The 17,737-nt window shown below is 39.8% G+C and overlaps 2 pseudogenes; one reads left to right on the forward strand and one right to left on the reverse strand.

The window, feature by feature from the left end:
- The first annotated feature begins 4,501 nt into the window (after positions 1-4,501).
- Positions 4,502-5,797, forward strand: LOC143642056 (zinc finger CCHC domain-containing protein 14 pseudogene; annotated as a pseudogene).
- A 5,586-nt stretch (positions 5,798-11,383) lies between these two features.
- Positions 11,384-16,692, reverse strand: LOC143385803 (ras-related GTP-binding protein C-like; annotated as a pseudogene).
- Positions 16,693-17,737: the final 1,045 nt, after the last annotated feature.

A 17,737-nucleotide genomic window follows, 5' to 3' on the forward strand; every position in this document is an offset into this window, starting at 1 on the left:
GATTAACTTACTACTTGGCCTAAGGCTTTTATAACCCAATTGTCTCACATATAACCTTCGTCTATTGTCTTACACATGAGATTTGGGAAAACATATAGGTAAATCATAGCACCAGATTTGAAGAAAAAGAGTCTGCTTGTATCAGTATCAAGGATAATTCTATTATAAGGTTATAGTTTTGATATTATCAATCTAAAAACTGAATCATAAAAGAAAGTTTATAAAACTAATGTTGATACAATTATTCTCCACATTTCTAATTAATAATTATTTCTACTAGTTCAGAGCAGCCCTTACAGTTCTCTAAAACAAGGAATTTCATATCACATTGGATAAGGAAAGCTATCTATAACCATTATACTAGGGCTGATAAGTCTTAAGCCAGGAAATATGCAAAGGTTAAAATGCAGAAATAGTATGTTTTGACAATAGCCAAATTCTGTGACAACAAAATAAATGAAGCTCCACTGGAAAGACAGAAATGAGGCTTGGGCCCTGTGCAGGGTGGAAAGAACCCAGGTGTCATATACTCTCCCATCAGCTAAGTTTTCTTACCCACAAAGGGAGAAATGTTCTGTCAACCAACTGTACTCACTACATGAAGAACCACTTGTGAGGCTATCTCTTATTCATATGTGTATCCCTAGTGCTGGTTAATATTGGGGCTTCAATGAATGTTCACTGCATCTGCTTGAGAGGAGGTGCTCTCTTCTATGAGCAGGAATGTTTCCTTAGGACTCACTGTAACTTGGAGGACATCACCTTCTATTTACCTATGGTCTGATTCTGAGATTAACAACTCAACTTCTGGCTACCAATTTGACATTGCACCTTCTATGTATTAAGAATGAAATGCATTGAATAAATGATGTGAGTGTTCTGGTGGTGATGTATTGTTTTTATATATCAGCCACCTGTTAAATGAATAATTAAATATTTTAAAATGCTGATTAATTTTTACCTCTGAACATGGACAGAATTGAGTTCTTGAATTTGTAAATCAAAATAAAAGATCCTAAATTTGGGTGATTGTACCCATATAAAACCCTGAAACACTATGCCTAATGAGTCTTTTATATTTTTCTTTAAAATTTCAATATAAATTTCTGTTGTGCACAAAATTACAACTTCCTCAACAGCTTCCTGAGGACCTTCCATTTTACATTATATTTCAGAAATCTTCCTAGTTCCCAGGAATATTGCTGAAAAGAGACCAGGACCAAGAACTTAAAATCAGTATGTTATAGTGACATAGCCACATCAATGTTGTAGCAGCTCAATTCAAAATATTCAAAAGCTATGGAAGAAAAAAAATTGTATGTACACTTCATCAGATTAATGGATAAAGAAAATGTGTTATTTATACACAATATATTACTCAGGTATAAAGGAGAATGTAGTTATGGCATTTGCTGGTAAATGGATGGAACTGGAGAATATTATGCTAAGTGTAATAAGCCAGTTCCAAAAAACCAAACATCAAATGTTCTCTCTGATATGTGAACACTAACCAATAACAAAGGGGGATAGGAAGGGGAAGTATAGATGTTCATTGTATTAGACAAATGGGAATGAAGAGACGGAAAGGGGGATGGAAATAGGAAATAGAGTAGAATTAATCACACATAACTTTCCTATATTCAGATATAAATACACGACTAGTAGACATCTTTCTTTGCCTCATCTCTACTTCATGAATATTGTTTTTATTCACAAGAAATAGAATGTAGCCTGAGACAAAACCTACTGGCTTGGAAATATGCTGGTCTCTCCTGTTCTCTCATTGAGAGATAGGAGACAACTTGCCAGTCCCCGAGATGGGGACATACTATTTCCCTGCTCTCTCCTTGAGAAGATAAAACAGACATGCCATCCCTCTTCTCCCTCTGAGAGACAGAAAAACTGCTTGCCTGTCTTTTTTTCCAAGAAACAAACTTGCTTTCTATAAGATCAATGAATGCTTACTATATCAGTCAAGATTAAAGCCACCCCTAGTGTGCGGCCATGATTCTAGCCTATAAAATGTTACACTCAAGGAGGAGTTGGGGCTTCTCTCCACCCTTGCTGCTGCTGTCACTATCTTTTTTGCAGAACAGCCTTGTTAGCTCCTGATAATAAACCAGCTTCTTATCCCAGGTGTGTGTGATTAGTCCTGCACAACCATTGTATCTGGTTTTCAAGCTCTTAGAAACTGGCTGCTATTACATAGAGATGTATATATGGGTTATATGCATACATTAACTTTCCTCTGTATTTCTCTGCTGTTAAAAATATTACTCTTCCTTCACATTCAAGTTCACATATTAGCTCCTCATTGAAGGTTTCCATGACCTTTCAAAAGTAGGAAAACCTGGGTCCCAGAGTGGCAGTGTGGTCCGTCTTGCTGACTTTTTTCAGGGCTCATTGTTTTGGGCCTCCAGTTGCCCAAGTGTACCTAGATGAGGTTGGGCTGGGGAGGCTCCCAGGGCTAGTCTGGCCTGGCAGTTGACCCTTTCACTTTTGCTATGGAGTGGGCTCTTGATGCTTAGCACGAGGCCAAGTCCTTTAGCACTCACTCCTGCATTTTTATTTTCTCTCCCTTCTCCAGAACCAGCCTTGATTTTTTTTGCTGGCCTTCTATGAATCTGTACAGAATGGAGCCAGAGCTAGATAGCTCCCATGCCATCTCACTAGGAGTAAGATCTACAGAGTGTGTGCCAATCAGGTAAGAGGATAACAAGGGGCAACTTGGGGTGCATTTTATAATAGTAAACTTCTTGAGCAGGAAATAGGATAAAACTCATTCTTTGGGGGGCTGCAACTTCAGTCACCTGGCAGGCTGTGGAGTAGTTGCCCATGGGTCAGGTGCCATCCTTTGTGCTGGTGATGGAACTTGCTTCATTCACCAATATATATTTATTAAGCACCCTACCATGTGCTAGACCCCGAGTCATCTTTTAAGTGTACAGTGGTGAACAACAAAGGTTTTACTCCTCCCTAGTTCACTTCATTTAATTGGGAGAAATAATGTCACCACAGCTTAAGATGACAGGTTTGAAGGAAACAAATAAGGGCCAGACATGGAAAGTAACAGACCTCTATCTACAAGAGAGTCAGACAAGAATGAGACCTTGAACAACAAGGAAAAACCCTAGTGTCAATCAAGAGAAAGAATGTTTTCCAAACAAAGGGGTCATTAGAGGACAGATCTCACAGAGCTTTAGTGGCCAGAGTGACCATTGGGATTTTTACTCTCTGGGTGTTGGGGGAACCTTTGGCTTGTGTTCATTGGAAAATGTTCTGATTTTGGTGTGGGGAAGATTATTCCATGTCTCTTTAAAAGTGTGGACAAGGTAAACACCAGGATATCTCTGGGACAACTTGTGTATGTAGTGAAAGAATAGCTTCAAATTTCAAGTCCTGACAAACCTGCAGGAAGCCATCTATGAGCATTGTGTGAACCAATCAATGCTGGAAACCTTAGGCTGGGAAGTCCAGTGTTAGGAACTTCCAGGTGAAATCCATTAGTTTGAGCAGCTCTACTCTCTGATGGAGAATCAAGATTGAAGAATTGCACCAGCAAACTTTTATTTCATTATCAGATTAAAGAATATGCAATGGTGGCAGATACCTGTAATCCCAGTGGCTCAGGAGGCTGAGACAGGAGCATCAGGAGTTCAAAGACAGCCTCAGAAAAAAAAAAGTCAAGGCACTATGCAACTCAGTGAGACCCTGTCTCTAAATAAAATACAAAATAGGGCTGGAGATGTGGCTCAGTGGTTGAATGCCCCCAAGTTCAATCCCTGATATCCCAAAAAAATAAACATATAAACTATTCAAGTATATTCTTTGTGTTCATGAAAGTTATGGATTTAGCAACATTATGCAGCTTACTCCACAGTTGAGCTCTACACCTGCAATATGCAATGTTAGGAGCTTTGTGTAGCTCTCAAGACAGTACATTTTGTAAAGTTACTATTAGGAAGGTAGGTTCAGGAAAGGTGGTGAAACATATGTTTTCCTAGCAAGAGAGTTCCCTACTCCCAGGAACTGAGATCAAGGTTGAAACTGATAAGACTGTGGCACAGAGCCGCCTGATACAGGGCATTACCACAGCAACTGGGCATCCTCCACTTTGTATGGAAACTTCCCCAGGCACTGAGCATGCCACAGCCATGAAGACATCAGAGTAATCCTAATCTCAGACACTGTTCTCCCATTTTCTGTCACTGGTCTCCACAACCCTTGACTAAAGCAAGCACCATTAGAAGACTCCTCCCACAGTGAAACCTTGTATTTACTGATCCTTTTGATCTGTATTGCTATAAATAAAACATGTAGGGGCTGATTCTGTGTTAGAACCAGATCCTTCTGGTGGACTCAATCAGTCATGCCTCTACTTTAAACACATTCTTGACTTTTGTCTTTATTTCGGATATATTATTTTACTTTGAGAACTTTTATTTCACAGCCATCCCATCCTTCTGATGGGTATCCATTCCCTTACCCACAAAGGATGTGACACAACCCTTCCCTTCTGAAAGTAAGTGCCATGATAGGCTGTGTCTTGGAGGGCTTTGTGTGGAGTGGCCAGCATCCCATCCTCCCAGAGCTAAGCCCAGCACCACTTGCAGCCCTCATCCAGTACACCCTTTACCTTGCCTTACTGCTCCCACACCAGAGGCGCTCCCTCAGTACTGGTCTACCAGGCCCAGGAGGACACCCCACCTGCAATTCTTTTATGTCCTCTGATCTTCAGGCCCCTCAGCCCCAGGAGCAAAACAGAATTTTGGATTAGCTCAGGAATCTGCATTCACACATGTATTAGCCTGTCTTTAAGCAGCTCACCTTGGTGAATTTTTTTGAGCCTTACTAAGTATGAATTCCTCGTTATGAGGGCAAAAAAAATCTTAAGACTCAACTGGAGCTGGAAAAAGGGAATTCAGACTCCTTGGGCATGAACTTATTGGACTTGACCTTGGTCACCAGCAGTGGACTGGCCCTAGTGTACCCCACCAGACACGTTGGGCCTGTGCAGGGTGGGTGTGGTGGCCATGCTGCAGATCTGTGGTTGGTGCAGGTGGATAAAGGTGGAGCAGCTTGTAAACAGGATGTCCCAAGAGGGCAGATCTTCTTAGTACTCCAGCTCTTCCTCCAGTCCCATGGGTGTGCTCACAGAGGAAGAGAGCTCAGATAGCTCTAAGGAGAACAACATATTTGTACATGTGCACTTGGAGGGTTCAGATAAGGAGAAGTCTATGATGCTCCTGAGTCATTTCACTGAGAGCTCTGCCTGACCCATGACCCAAGTATTACCTGTGCAAAATGAGGCTGGCTACAGCCCTTGACTAGAAGGCCATCACCCTCTGCCCCTATTGCTCTTGACCACAGCCTTACTCCTGGCACCCAACTGAATGCTGAGTTGTGTGCACAAACTTGACAAGGAGGTGCCAACAGGAAGTTACTCTCATCCTCTGTGCACTAGTGTTTTCTTTAGAATAAAAGGGGCAAATGGTCTGGCCCCAGGAGTGGTATTAAAGTGTACAAGAGCTCTGTTAGTGCTGTGCTCAACACCTTGCCCTCATCCACACCCCATCCCCCTGTGCAGGTCCTCTCATGACTCTCCAAGAGCAGCTCCATGTAATCCACTATCTCCTGTGGGCTCTTGACAAAAGTTGTGCCTGCAGCCACTCTAGACATGGTACAGATAGCCCTGGTGGTTCAGACCACCATCACAGCTGCCACCATGATGCCCAGTACTGTCCTTCACATGGCATTTAGCTTTCTGTTTGTTATAACAGATGCAACAAGGGGTTAGCAGCTAAACAGCATCTTCAACAAAGTTCCTTTGGATTTCTCTCCCCGACTCTTCTGACACTGATGATCCCTCTTCCTCTCCCTCCAGACTAGAAGCTTCTTGAAGTGAAGAAGGGTGGTATAAACCATTTCCTCATGGCCTAGCATAAGTCTCAAATGCTATCTTAAGATTTGTTTTTGGATAAATGATCTTCTTTTGGAGACCATCCATACCAGCCCCTCTCTGAGCAACTTAGTGTAAGGCAGCAGGAGGAAAAGAAAAGACTTGCACCAAGCACATTTTCCTAAGGTGACAGTGTTTGAAGGGAAAGGCCCTGACCTGCAGTTGCTACAGGTGTGATGACAGGTTCAAGCAGAAACCTGGAAGGAATAAATTGGAGGAGGGTGGCCATTCTCAAACTGGCTGCCTGTTATCATCACCTGTGGGAAGATTTGCCTGTCCACTCACTCAGGCGTCACTCTTCCATGGAAAGCAGAGTCTCAGGGTGAGGTCCTGACTCTTCAGTGATCTGCTACAACCTGCTAGTCCTGGCTCTAATTCTCCCAAATCTGTGTTCAGTTGGCATCCTGGTAGCTTAAAATTTACTACCATGTAATATTTCTATCATATCAATTGGAAAATTCAACAAATTGCAAATTAGTTCCATCCCCACTTTTCCCCCTGGTTATAGGTGGCTCCTAGCTATATTACTTCTGGTTTTTAAAAAGCTCCCCAGATGTTTCAAAGGGCAGCCATACTGAGGAGCTTTTATCCAAATTATCCCCCTTTTGGTCTAAAGTGTCTCTCTAGATAATATCTGTTGCCTCCTTCCTGCTTTGAGTTAGTGTCATTGCATGCTACTCAGATGGCCTCTATGGAACCCTTATGCAGTACAGAAGAAAGAGTAGATTTGTGGTTTTGTTCTTAATTATTAAGTTTCTTTGTATACAATTTAATTTCTTTTAAAACTGGTCAAATCTCTTTCAGTGTCCTTTTAGGGTTGAATCTCTGGAGACAAGCAAACTTAACGAAGGAAATGCGGGAAACTTGAAGTAATGTGCAATTAAGAACCCCGTTTGTCACCTTGTGTGATTGCAATTTCCCATTTGGAGGTATAATTATTTGTGGTGTAATCCCCTGGCAGGGATCTGATTTTAGACGAGTGAGCTCCACCCATCCAAGGGTAGTCTCACAGGTACCACATACTGGACTGATTTTCTTGCATCAGAAAGACCTGCAACCAGATGCACAGCTCTATTCCCCTCTCAGGCTGGATGAGTCACGTTTTGCTCTGCATAGTAGACTGCAGTGTTAACTTAAGTGAATCTACCATCACCACCATGTGATGCAGGAGTTCAGCTAAACAAACTTGGACTCAGCAAACCTTGAGGTAACTAGAAATCCTAAAGACAGAGAGAACCACTGAAATGCAGAAATTCCACACTTGAAACTGGTGCTGGGCTCCTAGAGAACTTTAAAGCAAAAGGGTAACTTTAGTCTGGCTAAGAGAAGGCAGAAAGAGGTTAAAAGGGCTTTTTAAAATTGCATTGAGGATGACAGTCTAATCAGGATATGTTCCAGGATGACATCTGGAACAAGAGGCACATTTCAGTGCATACTGCTTTGGACTATCTGCAGGAGATAGATTGTCAAGGGCAACTTACTTCAAGGGCTCTAAACTGATTTCTGTAAAATCTTTGTTGTTGAAACATTATTCTCTATAGTGTTAACAGCAAATTCTTCTTAAAATATGTTTTTATCTGAAAACTAATTGTGATTATGATAAGTGGAAAATTATCAACTTAAACATTGACATATATTGTGCAGGAAAAAAATCAATAGAAACCTCTAAAGGATATTTTTGTGTCAGTAAATGGACTTGAATTAGATGCTGACTAGATTACAGAGGGGAGTTTCTAATCCCAGCTGCTAGAACCTTGTAAATGTGACTTGACTATACCCCTCATCAGCCCATAGGCAGCCGGCCACAGACCGAGTAGCAAGTATATATGTACTGCAAGTTTGGCCCTCAGGGAGAAGCATCCTTTCTGCTCCATCCACCTGCCATCAATAAAGAGAAATTCAAGATTGTATTTTCTTACAGTGTTTGCTCCTATTTCCTTTTTCCCAGCCTTTCTGCTCTTCATATGAGAATAAAATATCTCTTGGTGCAGTTTTGCATATCATTTTATAGTGTTATGGTCTCCACTGAATTTTTTCTAAAAGAATATCTGGTATCCATTAAATTTTGTCAACTAATTTTCTCTGCAGAAACTATTGTTTTCTCTTATGCTAATCTGATGGATAGAGCACAGTGTTGAAATAGACTCTTGGAGAAGGAAATACTATAAAAAATGAATATGATTATTTTCTTTATTTTCTTGAATTTTACTTTATACCAGGCAGGAATGCGCCTGAATCTCCTCATTGCCATTACTTCCTTCAGGTCTAGGGAGAACCTCGAAGCTGTGCTTCTGAGGCAACTTTCTCCTTTCCACCTCCCCATCTTAAATAAGACCAAAAGTGTCTGATTAATTCCCATGCCCTTAGCCTGGCCTTCAACAGCATACATCAGCCCATCTCCCTATTGCCATCTTGTCAACCTCGTTAGTCCTTCAGTATTTCTTACCTCAGCAGGCTCACATTCTCTGTGTGTATCATACTTTTCTTATTTTTACAGAGCTACACGATATAAACAACGCCAGTTGCTTTCACTCAACAGGGTTTTGCAGCTCAGTCATATGATTGCATGTCTCTTGAGCCCATCGTTTGAATTGCCAGGTAGTATTCCACTATGGGATCATTCCACAATTTGTTTATTCATGCTCCTACCGGAGACATTTGGGTTTTCTCCAGAGTTATGCTATTATTAATATAACTACTATGAACATTCCAGAATGGTCTTCCATGGGCATATGTTTTCATTTCTCTTGGGTAAGTTCTCAACAGTGCTATTGTTGATTTATTGTATAGGTATATGTTTAACTTTATAATAAATTATCAGTTTTCCAAAACTTATTTTGTTCTCTCATTAGTAATTACAAAATATTATAGTTGATATATCCTTTCTAACATTTGGAATTGCTACTCTATTTATTTATTTATTTAATACCAGGCATTGAACTCAAGAGCACAAAAAATATAGTTGATACATATCTTTTCTAACATTTGGAATTGCAACTGTATTTATTTATTTATTTAATACCAGGCATTGAACTCAAGAGCACTCAACCACTGAACCATATACCCAGCCCTATTTTGTATTTTATTTAAAGACAGGATTTTACTGAGTTACTTAGTGTCTCACTGTTGCCGAAACTGGGATTGAACTTGCCATTCTCTTATCTTAGCCTCCTCAGCTGCTGGGATTACAGGCATGTGCTATTGCTCCCAGCATATTTAATTTTAATAAGTTATATAAAATTGTCTTCTTGTGTCTCTAATTGACATTTACTTAAGGCAAATATGATTATCTGAAGCTTAGTTCTTACCAAAGCAGAAGTTCAAAGGTCATAGCCATGAGGGACAAAATTTAGATTCAGCATACCCTAAAGGTTGTAAAGGAGACAGGAAGGAAAAGGAACCTTGTTAGTACTCAAATCATGAAGTGAAAAGCTTCTGGATGACAACATGAGATAAAATGCATACCAAGTGTGAACAACACATTCTTTCCCTTTCTGTGACCAGCACTGTTACATGCACTCATTCATATACCTTCCACATGTTCACACAGGATACATGTTATATGGCAGGCTTTAAATCTTTCCTCACATAAATCTGCAGTGACATAGTCTATAAAGAAGGATCCAAAATATGAAAACTACTAGTAGTAAAAAGTGATTAAATATAAAAATTAAAAGAAATATGCTCTACTAAATATTCTATAGCATATTCACACTTGCAAAGGGAGACCTAGAGGAGCTAAAATCTACTTCATTTATTAAGCTAACATTGTCACAATTATATGCAGTTCCCCTTCAAAAAATGTAAATTCAGAGTCAATTAATAAACAAATTAACTACAATTAAGCTCTTCAAACTGCATGTACAGAATATGTTGAGAATAGTGAGGTGGTATACTATTTTCTTTAGAAGTTCATTATGATGTCTATATCTCATTATGTGCCTTACTAAATAAATTTAAAAATTAAATTTGATTTTCAAACTGTAAAATATGTGTCTTATGAAATGTTGATTTGTCTTAAAGAAAAAGCAAACATTATACTCATCCATTTTTAAAAGTAGAAATGGGAAAGCCAGGCTCGGTGGCACACGCCTATAATCCCAGCAGCTTGGGAGGCTAAAACAGGAGGACCATGAGTTTAAAGCCAGCCTCAGCAAAGGTGAGGCACTAGGCAATTCAGTGAGACCCTGTCTCTAAATAAAATACAACATGGGGCTGGGGATGTGGCTCAGTGTTTGAGTGCCCCTGAGTTCAATCCCTAGTACCAAAAAAAAAAAAATAGGAGTGAGCAATATAATGGATAATATGTCTCATTTTCATTATAGAAAAAAAAAACAAGGTGAACAAGTAATCACAAAAGTGAATAAGAAATAAGAAATGGAAATAAGAATAGGTGGGTCAGAAATGGATAAGACACCTTGGGTTGTGGCTCAGAAATAGAGCACTTGTCTAGAAAGTGCGAGGCAGTTGGTTCAATTCTCAGCACCATGTATAAATGTATAAAATAAAGATAAAGCTCCATCAATATCTGAAAAATATTTTTAAAATGGATAAGCCAGGTCTGGAGGTGGTGTATGTATTCCACACAACATCTGGAGCTCTAAGCCCAGCACTGAAAAAAAAAAAAAAGATAAATACATTCTCCTGTCCAGAGTTAGCTGGAAAAAAAAACACCGATGAATCAGACCAAAATGATGGATGTGGTCACAGGTAAACAGGAGAACAGGAACAGAGGACACAGGGATAAGAAGCCAAAGAGCAGTTAAAATCATCTTGGGAATTCATGTTAATATAATAAAGGAATCAGGGCTATCGGAAGATTCACAGAATGCCTTGGCTTTTGAAACACCACTTATTCACCCCAATTTTCATTGGTTCTTGTACCTATTACAGAAAATCGCTGTTTGCTGTCTTTCATTTTGTGAGTAAACATATGGGAAATGCTCATATTTCATATTTCAGAGATTTATTTTGGAAATTCAGACATGTAAGCTAAATTTTTATATGCATAAGTCCTCTGACATCTAGAATTCTGACTACCTTACATATGTGCTCCTAAAAGATTAAGATTCAAACATTTCATAAAGCACTTTGTCATTCTGACATTTAAATAAATTAACAGTTTTTGATCTAGTTAAGTCCCAGTAGTGAGAAGACACAGTGCAAATCCCTTAAATAATGGTAGAAGAAACATTCAGAGATAAGTAAGTCAGCACTCATCACATTTTACAACTGCTCTTTGACAAGCTATTTCAAAGAGTAAGATCCATCAGTCTGCTTTAAAAGAAGTCTTGTTCTAAGTTAAAGCACTATCATCAACATAATCACATTTTATATAGTACTTGCCAGAGGCCTCAGAAATTTGATCAACAAATAGAGCTATTATTCCACGTGTCTGAAGTCTTGCAGAATTATGTATATAACTCACCCACATATAGAAGACACATCCATTACAACATCAATCACCACACAGCAAAGTTCATAAGACTGCATATACATGGAGGGACTGTCTGTTGCAATGTACATATTGGTGACAACATCAAAGAGAAAAGATTTTCCAATACCTGAATTCTTGAAAAAACAAAATTGGGAAAGTGTTCAGTATCTTTTAAGAATCAAAGTTAGCAAAAAATCAAAAATGATAAATTATTAAATAACATATAAGGCCGTAAAACACAATACCAAAACAAAAATAGTACTTGTTTCAGAAACACTTCTATTATCAAAGAATAAAAGTTGAATTATCTCTATTTTACTGACATAATTGCATATGTTAAATGTTTTTCTTATTCCTCTTTGATTAAGTGAATCATTTTCTAAGAGATCACCAAAAAATTTAACAAAAACTTATCCAAACTCAAGCTATACATAATTATAATCTATCTCTGATTTGAGTGATCATGCTACCAGAAAGTTCTTATGTGTGTAATCAGTAAAACACAAAAGATTTACAGTTTGATGTCATCATCTAGCGTAACAAAAAAGCCCAAGAAACCACTGAACACTGAATCCTTTCAAATTAATCTTTGGAAAATATAATAGATATATATATATTAAATTCACTGGAATGGGAAAAATGATCCTTTTTTTCTTAAACTGAATCTTCTAAATAAGAACACAAAAATATAAAGCTAAGATTACATTTGATGGCTGGGTGTCTTGGCATACACCTATAATCCAATGGCTCAGGAGGCTAATGCAGGAAGAGCAAGAGTTCAAAGCCAGCTCAGCAACTTATTGAGGTTCTAAGAAGCTCAGGTAGTTCCTCTCTCCAAATTAAATATGCAAAACTGGGCTGCAGATGAGGCTCAGCCTCATAACTTCCCCATACCAAAAAAAAAAAAAAAGCTCCCCAAAACAAACAACAACAACAACAAAACAGATTACAGTGGGAGAAGAAAGGAGGACATTTTTTAGAGTAAGATAGTTTGAATTTATTTTTTAGAATGTTTTAGTTGTAAATGGACAAAATACCTTTATTTATTTATTTATTTATATGTGGTTCTTAGGATGGAACCCAGTGTCTCATACGTGTGAGGCAAGAGCTTTACCACTGCTCCACAACCTCAGCACTGAATTTTATTTTTTAAGCACTAATTTCACATGAATGATTTAAAAATTTAATCCAGGCAAACTAGAAGTCAATGAGACTTTTTTGCATGGTTTGCTAGGGGAGTTACTAAAAGCTCTTGGACCATGAGGCCCAGAGAACATTATTGAGCTTATAGGGAAGTCACCATTAACAGACTCAGGACAAGGTAATTACTACATTGTGTTGCTCCTTTGCTTCCCCTGTAATCTGTTACTATCATTAAGAGAACATTTTCTTGGTATTTTTAAATGCTCATTTGTACCAATATCACAAAAAATAAGATGGGCAAAGTTATTCCTTATATGCTTATAGAAAGCAAATTCAAAATCATTAATCTTAATTAGCAGGTGATCTTTAACAGTAGTTTCTTAATTAAATAATTATAAATAAGCAATACTTTCAACTATTTCATAGAAAAAGTGTGCAAACTTATAGAATAAATCCACCTAACACAAAGGATGGAGTTTCATAAAAGTAAAGTGTTTTAAAAACTAAGATGCATTAGAATCAGTCCAGACTTGAAAGTGTTCCACATTTATAAAAGACCTTTGCTACTAATAAAGATAGTATGGATTTCAAGCTACACTTTAACAACAAATATAACAAGAGATTATTTGCCTAAGGCAACTGGACATCGGGGGTGGGGCAAACGCACCAATGGATACATGTCACATGAATTCAATCACCAGGAAAATTTGAAAAGATAGGAAAATAACTTCTCAATTTCACCAGGCTTACAAGATAGCTTGGAATTCAACAAAGAAGAGACCGTAATATTTCAGAACTAGGAATGGTCCTATCATTAACAGAAAGCTATGAGGTTGAAATGACAGAGATGGGAATATATCTTCAGGGCTCTCATATTGAACACACATTTGTTTTTTAAGGCCAGGATCTCATTTTAAATATGCATATTTTTACATAACATGGATTTTTTTCTAGCCCAGCATCTGCAAGGTCATCACTGGCCCTCTGATGAATGTCCCTCTTTGTTTCTATTTTGTGAGAATCAGACAGACCAAAAACTTTGGAAATAAATACCTCAAAATGCATGTCTGGCTTAATTTTGTAGGCTTTATTTTTTTAAAAAAATATTTATTTATTTTAGTATTACACAGTACCTTTTTTAAAAAATTATTATTTTTTATATGGTGCTGAGTATCAAACCCAGGGCCTCACACGTGCTAGGTAAGCATTCTACCTCTGAGCCACAACCCCAGTCCGAACTCTGTAGACTTTAGAAACAGTAATGTTAAGTCTTGTTGAAGCCTCCCTGTAGTTATCCTGTAAGTCAGAAAAATTATTTTATAAAAAGAATCTTACAAAAGGCAAGGAATGAGTTAAGAAAGTGTCAAACTAACTCTTTCCCCAACCACAGAAAATATATTACACTATTTATTCAGAAATATCCAAACATTCAAATATACTAATAGTTAGTTCTTGCACTTCTTAAGATAAAAAATTAAAATCCCAAATTAATGCCTCAAATTTTAATACTGATAATATAAAGGAAAGAGGAAATGAACAATTCTTCCAAATAATTTTTAAAGCAATCCCAGCTCTGCCATTTATTACATGTGTGAATTTAAACAAATTGCTTCGACTCTGGTTTCTGTTTACTCATCTATAAAACAGGAATTACAATATTAACTTCACAATGTTGTGAAGATTAAATTAGATCATGTATGTGAAAGTTCCCAATATATGGTCTATTACTCAGAATGCATTCCTAAATAATATATCAGCTATGAATAGTAAGATTCTTAGGAATAGGGACATGTACCATTCATCTGACTACCTGGCACACAGTAGGCCCTCAATAAATGCTTGTTGGACTAAATTCAATTTGAACACTCAAGGAAACTAATCACTCTAGTATATATTGACTCAGTTCTTTCTCATAGTCCACCTTATGTTATGGGCACTGACAGGATCTTTTTGATAAGTTGTAGTACTACTATAATAGCTAATAGTAATGTGTAGCAAAATTTATTGGAAAGCCAATGCTAAGGGTTCATTAACTAGGGCTCAGGATGTAAACTAAATCTCCTAACCAACTGATTCTTTCAAATTGCAATGACATGCCTGTTCCAAAAGCACCTCTGCAGTTGCATTGAATACTGTTATGGAATCTGCTGGTAGAGAAATGAGCTGCAAACAAATGACAATAAGACAAACAATTTTCCATTGTTTCTACATATTTTTGCCACCAGGGAAGAGAAGTAAACATAATTATTTCTAACTACCTGTGCATCAATAACATATATAAATGCTCTTGTTCCCCTGAATATAATCTTGCTGTTAAAGGTTGGGTCAAAAAAGTCCATCGGCCCAGGAAAATCCCAAATCTGGAAATTCACAAAGTAGCTATTGGAAATGTCATGTTTATAAATCTTGTTGGTGCTCTCCAAATAGAATGGTGACATCTTATAAAACACTACCTGCTAGGAGAAAAAAAAAATGTTATGTCTCTTCAACTTCAGAATTTAAATTTAAAACTCCATCCTGGATTAACATTAGAAAATTTGATCTTTTGGCATAAACTAACAAACAAACTAAGGTAAAAACTGAATGTTTATAAATGCATTGGTACTACCTTTCTTTTTACTTATAGCTAAGGAAAACACTAAATCATTTTCCATTCAATCTATTTTAAAGCTGAAACGTTTTATGCTATTTTCTCTGCAACATACACAGTACTAGCATTAGCACTCTATTGTACCCACATTGTTGTTGTTGTTTTATGAGTGTTGTTTTTTGGTTTTGTTTGTTTGCTTTTATTGGGGATTTATACTTGCCAAACTCTAATTTAATATCATGAAACTTTTGAAGCAAAATTTCCAGAAGTTTTGGTCATTCAAAAATTACTCCAATGCCTACCCCAGGCTCTGAGGAATAATAAACATGAAATCTTCCCTCATTAAGTTTGCACTCTTGTGGAAAAAATACAAGGAATGTAATTATACAGAAAATGTCCAAAACATGAGGGGGACTTGTGGGAGTTGATAGGTTAGATAGGCAACTCTCTTGAGAAAAGAAATGGTAAATGCAAATATTAAGAATCACAATATTCACAATCCATACAATCATAACATAAAATTAATTTGCCTCACCGTTACACTGTAGAAAAGAAAATGATTTCCAAGGTTTTGTAACAAATGGGAGGAGCTAAAATCAGTTTGCTGAAAACCTACCATAAGTACACCCAAGTCTTTGTAGAGGTGAGAAGAAAAGTAAATAAAACACAGTAATAAAGCAAATTCAAGAGGGTACTTTTTAAAAACATCACAACTATGAAATATCACACAGACTTTTTTTTTGCATAGACTTTTTCAACAAAGTGGAAAGGGGGAAATACTAGGTGTGCATAATAATAGTTTAGAAATTTGTTTTGTGTGTAATGAGGATGAACGAAGTCAACTTTGCCTTTATTTTCCCCTTTACCAAACAGTATATAGTCCTCCATTCCTTTCTGACAGACCCAAAGTGAAAACAAGTGGACAAATGTGTATCTGCAAAATATTTTCAAAGTTTTCAAAGATGTTTCTAACTACACATCTACAAGGCGAATACCACCAGTAACTACACTCACCAGGTCACTGGGATTTAAGTAGGTGGGGTGACAGTACCCAATTCCCAAAAGTGTTGGAGCCAAGACTCCTCTGGAGTAGTATTTAAATGCCTGGTGCCTTACTCAAAACCCTTCTGGACCCTGCTCCCTGGGGCTTGGCTGGGAATCCTTGCAAACTCAGGTCACCTGAAGCAAACCAGGACAGGAGATGGAATCCAACAAGTTCTCCTAGTGAGATCTGGAGAGTGTGTTTCCCCAGGGCCTGTGTCCCCACGGGAGGTTTCGGTCTGTCTCCAGTCAGTTTTGCCAGAGTTCGGGATCCTCGTGCATTTGGCTCCATGCCCACTTGTGGGAGTGTGAGAGAAAGTGCGCTGTGATCCAGGTGTAGGGCAGCATGACCATCACCCTCCTCTGGGCCACCTGGGACACTGGAGGGGAGCTAAGGGAGGACAGAAGGACCCAACATCACCAACTCACCCTCTGAATGGAGGACTTGCGGCTGTGCAGCATCCCCAAGAGCAGAATCCTCAGCTTTGAGCTGTTAGGGGTCCCCGGGGGCCACCACCTCATCCTCCTCTCCACCAGAGAAGAAGTCCTTTGGGAACCAATCCACCCAGTCGGAACTACATGTCAGGGGCGTCTCCTCCGCCCCCATACTGCAGGGACACGGTGGCAGAAACCAGAACACCATCCCAAGCCCTGACAAGCCAGGACAGACCAGGCAGTGCCACCGTGCCCCACATACCCACACGCCTGCCGCCACCGCCGCCGCCAATGCCTCAGACTTGCCTGCCTCTGCCTCCCACCCGACTACTGCCGCAGTCACCTCTGTACCGCTTGCCGCCACTGAGGCTGCTTCTGACCAGCCTGCCTTGGCCGCCGCCTATCCACCTGTCGCCACTGATGAAGCCCTGCACGCCGCCGCCCCGCCTTCTGCTGCCACCGCCCCGCCTCCTGCTGCGGAAGCCAGGCCGCCTGACCCAAGCCCCGCTGCCTGCCGCTGTGGCACCTCGCTGCCTGCTACCGCAGACGCCCAGCCTGTCACCGCCTCCGGTTCTGCCGCCACCGCTGCCCCGCCTGCTGCTACCTTTGCCTCGCCTCCCGCCACGGGAACTACCGCCCCACCTGCCGCCAATGCTGACTCCTCAGCCTCGCGTGCAGCCGCCGCCGCAGCTCCACACGCTCCCGCCCCCGCCGCTGCTGCCGCATCCACCGCCGCTCCACCTGCAGCTGCCACCTCCTCCTCACCTTCAGCCGCCGTCGCCCCACTTGCCGACTCCTGCGGCCTCAGCCCCGCTTCCCGCCACCTCTGCTGCTCAGCCTGCTGCCGCCACCGCCTGTTGCCGCTGCCATCGCAGCCCCTCCGCCTGCTGCCTGAGCCGCTTCTGAGGAGCTGTAAGGTAGGTGGTGCCTTGCACGTGCCCGGAATCGCCTGACTTGTGGCAGTGGGGCTGGGATGAGGATTCGTGAGGAGTGCGGCCCTGCCTCGATTCTTGAAGAGCTTGGTCCCTCTGCCCTTGGCCGGGCCCTTGACCACACGCACCACGGTCCTGCCCTGTAGCACAAGGCTCCTCACAGTGTCTCTACATTCTTCCGAGCTCTTGAGAGCACCCCG

This window comes from Callospermophilus lateralis, chromosome 8 (assembly GCF_048772815.1).
Source record: "Callospermophilus lateralis isolate mCalLat2 chromosome 8, mCalLat2.hap1, whole genome shotgun sequence".
NCBI classification, from domain to species: domain Eukaryota; kingdom Metazoa; phylum Chordata; class Mammalia; order Rodentia; family Sciuridae; genus Callospermophilus; species Callospermophilus lateralis.